An 8,485-nucleotide genomic window follows, 5' to 3' on the forward strand; every position below is an offset into this window, starting at 1 on the left:
GCTCCCTGCCATCCAGGACCTCTATATCAGGCAGTGTGAAAAGAAGGCCCGGAAAATCGTCAAAGGCACCAACCACCCAAGCCATAGACAATTTTTTCTGCTGCCTCATGGCAAAAGGTACCGGTTCATCAAGTCTGACACCAACAGACTCCTGGACAGCTTGTATCTTTATTGACCTTTTATTTCACTATTTGCACTGTCTCTATGCACACTCACAGGGACCTACACACTCACACACACTGTCACTCCAACACACACACACACAAACACTCACTCCATCATTTTCTCACTCACACATAATATGCACATACATTTATACTGACTCTACACACCCGCACACCCACTCACACGCAAGGTGCTGCTACTCTGTTTATCTTATATCCTGTTGCCTAGTCCCCTTACCCCAATACATATCTACAGTTGAAGTCGGAAGTTTACATACACTTAGGTTGGAGTCATTAAAACTCGTTTTTCAACCACTCCACAAATTTCTTGTTCACAAACTATAGTTTTGGCAAGTTTTAGGACATCTACTTTGTGCATGACACAAGTAATTTTTCCAACAATTGTTTACAAACAGATTATTTCACTTATAATTCACTGTATCACAATTCCAGTGGGTCAGAAGTTTACATACACTAAGTTGACTGTGCCTTTAAACAGCTTGGAAATTCCAGAAAATTATGTCATGGCTTTAGAAGCCTCTGATAGGCTAATTGACATTATTTGAGTCAATTGGAGGTGTACCTGTGGATGTATTTCAAGGCCTACCTTCACACTCAGTGCCTCTTTGCTTGACATCATAGGAAAATCAAAAGAAATCAGCCAAGACCTCAGAAATAAAATGGTAGACCTCCACAAGTCTGGTTCATCCTTGGAAGCAATTCCCAAATGCCTGAAGGTACCACATTCATCTGTACAAACAATAGTACGCAAGTATAAACACCATGGGACCACGCAGCCGGCATACCGCTCAGGAAGGAGACGCGTTCTGTCTCCTAGAGATGAACGTACATAGGTGTGAAAGGTGCAAATCAATCCCAGAACAACAGCAAAGGACCTTGTGAAGATGCTGGAGGAAACAGGTACAAAGTATCTATATCCACAGTAAAACAAGTCCTATATCGACATAACCTGAAAGGCTGCTCAGCAAGGAAGAAGCCACTGCTCCAAATCCGCCATAAAAAAGCCAGACTACGGTTTGCAACTGCACATGGGGACAAAGATCATACTTTTTGGAGAAATGTCCTCTGGTCTGATGAACACAAATAGAAACTGTTTGGCCATAATGACCATCGTTATGTTTGGAGGAAAAAGGGGGAGGCTTGCAAGCCGAAGAACACCATCCCAACCGTGAAGCATGGGGGTGGCAGCATCATGGTGGGGGTGCTTTGGTGATGAGGTGGTGAGGGTAGGTAGCAACACATCTGCCACGCTAATCCTCAACACTGGAGCTCCACAGGGATGCGTGCTCAATCCCCTCCTGTACTCCCTGTTCACCCACGACTGCATGGCCAGGCACGACTCCGACACCATCATTAAGTTTGCAGACGACACAACAGTGGTAGGCCTGATCACCGACAACGACAAGACAGCCTATAGGGAGGAGGTCAGAGACCTGGCTGTGTGGTGCCAGAGTAACAACCTCTCCCTCAACGTAACCAAGACTAAGGAGATGATTGTGGACTACAGGAAACGGAGGACTGAGCACGCCCCCACTCTCATCAACGGGGCTGTAGTGGAGCAGGTTGAGAGCTTCAAATTCKTCGATGTCCACATCAAAAACAAACTAGAATGGTCCAAACACACCAAGACAGTCGTGAAGAGGGCACGACAAAGCCTATTCCCCCTCAGGAAACTAAAAAGATTTGGCATGGGTCCTGAGATCCTCAAAAGATTCTACAGCTGCAACATCGAGAGCATCCTGACTGGTTGAATCAGTGCCTGGTACGACAATTGCTCTGCCTCTGACCACAAGGCACTACAGAGGGTAGTGCGTACGGCCCAGTACATCACTGGGGCTAAGCTGCCTGCCATCCAGGACCTCTACACCAGGCGGTGTCAGAGGAAGGCCCTAAAAATTGTCAAAGACCCTAGCCACCCCAGTCATACATAGACTGTTCTGTCTACTACCGCATGGCAAGCAGTACCGGAGTGCCAAGTCTAGGACAAAAAGGCTTCTCAACAGTTTTTACCCCCAAGCCATAAGACTCCTGAACAGGTAATCAAATGGCTACCAGGACTATTTGCATTGTGTGCCCCCCCCCACCCAACCCCTATTTTTACGCTGCTGCTACTCTGTTTATCATATATGCATAGTCACTTTAACTATACATTCATGTACATACTACCTCAATTGGGCCGACCAACCAGTGCTCCCGCACATTGGCTAACCGGGCTATCTGCATTGTGTCCCGCCACCCGCCAACCCCTCTTTTACCTTACTGCTACTCTCTGTTCATCATATATACATAGTCACTTTAACCATATCTACATGTACATACTACCTCAATCAGCCTGACAAACCGGTGTCTGTATGTAGCCTCGCTACTTTTATAGCCTCGCTACTGTATATAGCCTGTCTTTTTACTGTTGTTTAATTTCTTTACTTACCTATTGCTCACCTAACACCTTTTTTGCACTATTGGTTAGAGTCTGTAAGTAAGCATTTCACTGTAAGGTCACCTGTTGTATTCTGTTGTATTCGGCGCACGTGACATAAACTTTGATTTGATTAAACTTTGCTGCAGGAGGGACTGGTGCACTTCACAAAATAGATGGCATCATGGGGGAGAAAAATGATGTGGATATATTGAAGCAACATCTCAAGATATCAGTCAGGAAGTTAAAGCTTGGTCGAAAATGTGTCTTCCAAATGGACAATGACCCCAAGCATACTTCCAAAGTTGTGGCAAAAGGGCTTAAGGACAACAAAATCAAGGTATTGGAGTGGCCATCACAAAGCKCTGACCTCAATCCCATAGAAAATGTGTGGGCAGAACTGAAAAAGCGTGTGCGAGTAAGGAGGCCTACAAACCTGCCTCAGTTACACCAGCTCTGTCAGAAGGAATGGGCCAAAATTCACCCAACTTATTGTGGGAAGCTTGTGGAAGGCTACCCAAAACATTTGACCCAAGTTAATCAATTTCAAGGGAATGCTACCAAATACTAATTGAGTGTATGTAAACTTCTGAACCACTGGGAATGTGATGAAAGAAATAAAAGCTGAAATAAATCATTCTCTCTACTATTATTCTGACATTTCACATTCTTAAAATAAAGTGGTGATTCTAACTGACCTAAGACAGGGAATTTTTACTAGGATTAAATGTCAGGAATTGTGAAAAACTGAGTTTAAATGTATTTGGCTCAGGTGTATGTAAACTTCCAACTTCAACTGTATTTCCATCACTCCAGTATCCCTGCACATGTAAATATGGTATTGTAACTGACTTTTTAAATATTTCCTGTATATAGTATACTTACTTTATTGTTTTTTTCTAGTAATACATTGTTATTGATTATTGCGTTGTTGGGTTTGTACGAAAGGCATTTCACTGTACTTGTGCATGTGACATTAATATTTGAAACTTGAGTCAGTGGAGCCTCAAGGGGTCATCTAGTTCCTCATTAAACACAGGGGGGAGACACACACCAGTGCTCAGGTAGTTTTTTCTAGAATGTCAAAAGCCTGCTGGTGGCCAATAACACCATTTTTTAAAAACTTTTTTTTTAAACCTTTATTTAACTAGAAAAGTCATTAAGAACACATTCTTATTTACAATTTTGGCCTACCAAAAGGCAAGAGGCCTCCTGCGGGGATGGGGGCTGGGATTAAAAATACAAATATAGAGCAAAACACACATCATGACAAGTGAGATGCCACAACACTACATCATGTAGGAGTTAAATGTGTCTGAATAACAAATACTAGTGGCAATGTGTGAGTCACATTGATCTCATTCTGATTCTCACATTCAAAATCAGATTCTGATTCTGACATACTTTTATTTACTGCATAAGTAAAAGCAGCAAATGTATCACCTAGGCACCACTGCCATTCATTCCAATTAGACTGGTTTTGGATTTGCCATTCATTCCAATTAGACTGGTTTTGGATTTCTACTTGACCAAGATGGCTGCAATTTTCGCCCCATTATGTAACTTTGAGGATTTATGACAGAGCCCCTCTAGTAATTTAATAGGATCTCTATAGGCTCGACTGAGCCTCTTCAAATGACAGTCAAGCCAATCTGACTAAATTGATAACATGTTATGGTAAAATATAGTTTATGGATCTCTGTAGGCCTATCATTGATCGATATAGCAGGTGGCACATACAACTCACAGATTTACACAGAAAAAGCTGAGTTGATCAGAACTCAGTGTGCTTTATCATGGGTTTAAAGTTTAGCTTAGGTTTTTAAAGACCATTGCTTTATCTCTACGCAAGAACAACACACTGTTTTAAATATGGAATGAATGTGTGGTTGTCTAATAAAAGTACTTATATAGTCTTATAAAAGGTCCTGTAAAGTAGGTTAATTGTCCTTTAGTTTTGACACAGCGTAACTTGTAATGTGAAAATTGTTGTTTATTTCAACACTACTTCATTGATGACAGTGACAGTCGGTGCCGTTTAAGATTTTTTATATGAGCATGGCCTTATTTTTTTCTATTACATCATATTGAATGACTGACATTCATATTCTATTCACCCAGCTCAACGTAACATCGATAGGTTTAGGCTACTACATGATACTCAAATTTTCCCTGTACACATCATGAGGTTGCTACAACCTAGCCTATGAAGGAAAGTTTACAACATAAGTGCACAGGTCGAGAGAATTTTGAGTAATCAAGGTGACAGACAGTGACACATACTGCCTTGCACACTCTTGCCTGCATCTAGCTGATCTAGGGTGTAATCATTAGTCCAACAGTTGTAAATGAGAGTTTCTATTGGACAAATTCAGGTATGTATATCCCCGTTTCGTTTGCTTCTGTTTAAGAAACATTTTTCAACAGAATCTGCAGAATGAATACACCCCTGATTATACTCAAGCACTGTTCACTTTCATAGCAGCCCCATAAAAACAGCATGATCACTTTGCTAGTTGTATATATCATTCCTTATCGCTAGTATCTGTGCGCTCTCCTTTTCTCACCTTTTCCCTTCGCTTGTGGACTTCAGTGCACAACACATCAGCTGTATGTGACCAGGCGAAAAAAAACTTTCCAATCCTTCATATCATGACCGCTAACAGCTACACACAGGCTACATCATTGTAACGTCATAGCAGGGACGCAACTTTGGTTTTAGAAGTGGGGGGGACATAATTATTATTATTACATTTTTATCCAGTCGGATAAACACTCCAAACAGCCTACCCAACGTCCGCATGGTCTTAAAGCACACCATTGCCTCGTTTTGTATCACAAAGTTAAAGTTGCGCTCCTGCGTCATAGTCAACATACTAGAACTAACACGTTAGTAAGCCCGCTACAATCATGCAGTACAGTGTACAATCAGAAAGCAATTTAGCAGTTACACCGGCAGGCCTCGGTGGCAATAAATACATTTATTTTATTTTTATTTCACCTTTATTTAACCAGGTAGGCTAGTTGAGAACAAGTTCTCATTTACAACTGCGACCTGGCCAAGATAAAGCAAGGCAGTTCAACACATACAACAACACTGAGTTACACATGGAATAAACAAACATACAGTCAATAATACAGTAGAAAAAAGTCTAAATACAGTGTGTGCAAATGAGGTAGGATAAGGGAGGTAAGGTAATAAATAGGCCATGATGGCGAAGTAATTACAATATAGCAATTAAACACTGGAATGGTAGATGTGCAGAAGATGAATGTGCAAGTAGAGATACTGGGGTACAAAGGAGAAAGATAAATAAAGAAATACAGTATGGGAATGAGGTAGTTGGATGGGCTATTTACAGATGGGCTGTGTACAGGTGTAGTGATCTGTAAACTGCTCTGACAGCTGGTGCTTAAAGCTAGTGAGGGAGATATGTGTCTCAAGCTTCAGTGATATTTGCAGTTCGTTTCAGTCATTGGCAGCAGAGAACTGTAAGGAAAGGCGGCCAAAGGAAGAATTGGCTTTGGGGGTGACCAGAGAGATACACCTGCTGGAGCGTGTGCTATGGGTGGGTGCTGCTATGGTGACCAGTGAGCTGAGATAAGGCGGGGCTTTACCTAGCAGAGACTTGTAGATGACCTGGAGCCAGTGGGTTTGGCGACGAGTATGAAGCGAGGGCCAGCCAACGAGAGCATACAGGTCGCAGTGGTGGGTAGGATATGGGGCTTTGGTGACAAAACAGATGGCACTGTGATAGACTGCATCCAATTTGTTGAGTAGAGTGTTGGAGGCTATTTTGTAAATGACATCGCCGAAGTCGAGGATCGGCAGGATGGTCAGTTTTACGAGGGTATGTTTGGCAGCATGAGTGAAGGATGCTTTGCTGCGAAATAGGAAGCCGATTCCAGATTTAATTCTGGATTGGAGATGCTTAATGTGAGTCTGGAAGGATAGTTTACAGTCTAACCAGACACCTGGGTATTTGTAGTTGTCCACATATTCTAAGTCAGAACCGTCCAGAGTAGTGATGCTGGACGGTCGGGCAGGTGCGGGCAGCGATCGGTTGAAGAGCATGCATTTAGATTTACTTGCATTTAAGAGCAGTTGGAGGCCACGGAAGGAGAGTAGTACGGCATTGAAGCACGTCTGGAGGTTAGTTAACAGAGTGTCCAAAGAAGGGCCAGAAGTATACAGAATGGTGTCGTCTGCGTAGAGGTGGATCAGAGACTCACCAGCAGCAAGAGCGACATCATTGATGTATACAGAGAAGAGAGTCGGCCCGAGAATTGAACCCTGTGGCACCCCCATAGAGACTGCCAGAGGTCCGGACAACAGGCCCTCCGATTTGACACACTGAACTCTATCTACGAAGTAGTTGGTGAACCAGGCGAGGCAATCATTTGAGAAACCAAGGCTGTTGAGTCTGCCGATAAGAATGTGGTGATTGACAGTCGAAAGCCTTGGCCAGGTCGATGAATACGGCTGCACAGTATTGTCTCTTATCGATGGCGGTTATGATATTGTTTAGGACCTTGAGCGTGGCTGAAGTGCACCCATGACCAGCTCTGAAACCAGATTGCATAGCGGAGAAGGTACAGTGAGATTCGAAATGGTCGGTAATCTGTTTGTTAACTTGGCTTTCAAAGACCTTAGAAAGGCAGGGTAGGATAGATATAGGTCTGTAGCAGTTTGGGTCTAGAGTGTCTCCCCCTTTGAAGAGGGGGATGACCGCGGCAGCTTTCCAATCTTTGGGAATCTCAGACGATACGAAAGAGAGGTTGAACAGGCTAGTAATAGGGGTTGCAACAATTTCGGCAGATAATTTTAGGAAGAGAGGGTCTAGGCCGGCTGATTTGTAGTGGTCCAGATTTTGCAGCTCTTTCAGAACATCAGCTATCTGGATTTGGTTGAAGGAGAATTGGGGGAGGCTCGGGCGAGTTGTAGTGGGGGGTGCAGGGCTGTTGACCGGGGTAGGGGTAGCCAGGTGGAAAGCAAGGCCAGCTGTAGAAAAATGCTTATTGAAATTCTCAATTATAGTGCATTTATCGGTGGTGACAGAGTTTCCTATCCTCAGTGCAGTGGGCAGCTGGGAGGAGGTGCTCTTATTCTCCATGGACTTTACAGTGTCCCAGAACTTTTTTGAGTTTGTGCTACAGGATGCAAATTTCTGTTTAAAAAAGCTAACCTTAGCTTTCCTAACTGCCTGTGTATTTTGGTTCCTATCTTCCCTGAAAAGTTGCATATCACGGGGGCTATTCGATGCAAATGCAGAACGCCACAGGATGTTTTTTTAATAGAGCCAAAAGCTTACCCTGACATTCGCAATTGAAAGTGAAAGTTTAAAAAAATACAATAAATATAGTTCTCTCGCTCTCGCTTCTCCTTCATTTTGGAAGAAATTTATTTGTTCAAAACTGTTCAGCTATTGTCTTTTTCTCTCTTTGAGTCAACTACTCACCACATTTTACGCACTGCAGTGCTAGCTAGCTGTAGTTTATGCTTTCAGTACTAGATTCATTCTCTGATCCTGTGATTGGATGGACAACGTCAATTAATGCTGCAAGAGCTCTGATAAGTTGGAGGATGTCCTCCAGCAGTTGTCATAATTACTGTGTAATTGGAATGGAAGTGGGTGAGAACAGTGGTGAGAGCATAGTGAGAACTAGGTTTTGTATTCAAGCTAGCTGTCCTCCAGCTACACCATGGTGTTACCCTACAGAGTGCTGCTGAGGCTACTGTAGACCTTCATTGCAAAACAGTGTGTTTTAATAAATTATTTGGTGCCATGTGAAAATATTTAGTATAGTTTTATCTAAAAAGGATGCATTTTTAATGTTTTACTATTTACATTTTTATGAAATTCACTGAGGAGGATGGTCCTCC

The sequence above is a fragment of the Salvelinus sp. IW2-2015 genome, linkage group LG8, assembly GCF_002910315.2.
Source record: "Salvelinus sp. IW2-2015 linkage group LG8, ASM291031v2, whole genome shotgun sequence".
Classification (NCBI taxonomy): Eukaryota; Metazoa; Chordata; class Actinopteri; order Salmoniformes; family Salmonidae; genus Salvelinus; species Salvelinus sp. IW2-2015.